This window comes from Equus przewalskii, chromosome 10 (genome assembly GCF_037783145.1).
Source record: "Equus przewalskii isolate Varuska chromosome 10, EquPr2, whole genome shotgun sequence".
Lineage (NCBI taxonomy): Eukaryota > Metazoa > Chordata > Mammalia > Perissodactyla > Equidae > Equus > Equus przewalskii.
In genome coordinates, this window is record NC_091840.1 from 5,527,149 (window position 1) to 5,529,164 (window position 2,016).

Consider the following 2,016-nt stretch of genomic DNA (forward strand, 5'->3'; position numbering starts at 1 on the left):
TAGTAGCATAACTAATGTTTATTATGTGCTGGTGCCTGACTCCGTGATAAGAACTTTATGTTCTATGCTATTTAGTTCTTATGAGAAAAACAGTCTGTGGGAGGTTGGGTCCCCAGGAAGCCGACTCTGAAGTAGAGATTGGCATGCAAGAAGTTTATTAGGGAGTGCTCTGGGCCAACACCTATGGGAGGGAGGGACGGGGGCAGGACTGGACAAACAGAGAAGTCTGTGACACAGTGTCAGTAGAGGCCACAGCAGACCCCGTGGGGAGTTTTGAAGGCGGGATAGCCCTTCAGAGCCCATGGGATGTGAGGACCACGCCTTAATACCACCTTGTCCATCAGCTGTTGGATGCTGGCTGCCACAGGAGGTGCCCGCTCTCTCCAGTGACGCTGCTCCCCCTTACCCAGGGCCTGACAGTGGGGGCGGGGGGTGGGGGGAGGGAAAGCCTTCATTCCTGATGGGGAATCTGGGTGACACATCAAAGCATCCTCCATAATTACTATTTGCATTTTACAGATAAGAAAATTGAGGCATAGAGAGGCTAACCAGCCCAAGGTGCAGCTGAATAAGTCGCAGGAGAAATTCGAATCCGCTCAGGCTGGCTGCAGAGCTGGGGGCTCTCAGCTAGACTGCCTCTGCCCTGAGGAGCCTTGAGGGGCTGCGCAGAAGAGACCCACAGCCCAGGGTACTGCAGAGGACTTCTCCCTCCAGGGGTGGTGGGGCCCTGGGGCGTGGACCCCTCTGGGCCGCCCAGCAGGGTGACTTGTTAGAGACTGCAGGACTGGTCAAGCCAGTGGCTCCTGCACCCCCCGCACCCCTTTGGACCAGCCCAAAAGCACTAAGTGCCCTTTCTCAAGAAGACATGCTATAGCCACCTGCTGCTTCCGACTCCTCCTCCCCAGCCCATACGGCAAATGGAGACCCCATTAATAAATGAACAGGGACTCTGATAGAGGGGAGATGGGCAGGTAACCAAGTGTAACAGGAGGCTAGAATGAGATGCTTCTTGCCTCGTTTTCCACAAATAATATAGATCTCAGACACCAAAGATGGGGTCAAACAAAGGAAATCGTTTCTACAAATGTTGAAATTATCGTTTCTCACTTACACACTGTATTAGAGCTCATAGTAGTCATAGAAACCAGTTCTGGAGGGTTTATGGGAAAGAGGAACATACTAAAAGGAAATTGGGAGCTAAAGTTACCAGGAGAGCTGGAGAAGCAGAACTGGTCCTGGGAGGATGGCAATGCTTCCTGCACCCAAACCTCACAGTTGGCCCCATGGACGCCTTCGGTCCAGGACCCCCTGTTGACACCCTGCCTTCCGGCTGCCCCAGTAACCTCATTGTGTTCAGACACCTCTTCAGGTAGGTTCCACATTCTCTCTTCTCTTTGGACTCAGCCCTTAGGGCAATCTGGAAGTGCAGGGGCAACGCTGAGCCACTGGGATACAGGAGTCTTGGGTAATTCCCCAGCTGCCATCCTTGCGGCCCGTCCTGCGTGGTCCCCAGCAGACATGAGCCCTGTTGCCCACAGAGCAGCCAGCTCAACAATGCCCCTTCTCTGGCTTTTCCTCCTTCCCTGTCTCAGTGTCTCACCCTCTACTTCTTCACTCCTGCTTTCTGGGGACACTTCCCAAATAAACATCCTGCAGCCCCGAGTCCCGTCTCAAGCTCTGCTTTCTGGGGAACACTAACTGAGAGACACACACAGGTACCAAAAGTACAAAGATATGGACTGGATGCAAGCACATTTATGATAGAGGGTGCTTCCGGGACGAAAGGAGAGGAATGGAAATAGGAGGGGAACAGAGGATTTCAAGTTAAACTCTAAGGTGTGTTTATTTCTATAAAATGCGTGTGTAGCTGAAGCAAAAATGACAAAATAGGGACATTTTAAATGTTGAGTATTACCACCTCACACCCACGAGGATGGCTATTATCCAAAAAAACAGAAAGCAAGTGTTGGTGAGATTGTGGAGAATTTGGAAATTGTTCTTTCCTGCTGGGACGGA

General features: G+C 51.5%; 1 long non-coding RNA gene across 2 annotated transcripts; it reads left to right on the forward strand.

Annotated features, from left to right (window-relative positions):
- The first annotated feature begins 232 nt into the window (after positions 1-232).
- LOC139074179 (uncharacterized) lies at positions 233-1,662 on the forward strand. Of its 2 annotated transcripts, XR_011523717.1 has the most exons (3): positions 233-370; positions 520-688; positions 1,405-1,662. It is a non-coding gene; the product is annotated as an uncharacterized lncRNA (long non-coding RNA). The 2 variants fall into 2 exon arrangements; XR_011523716.1 differs by having other exon boundaries at positions 520-1,662.
- Positions 1,663-2,016: the final 354 nt, after the last annotated feature.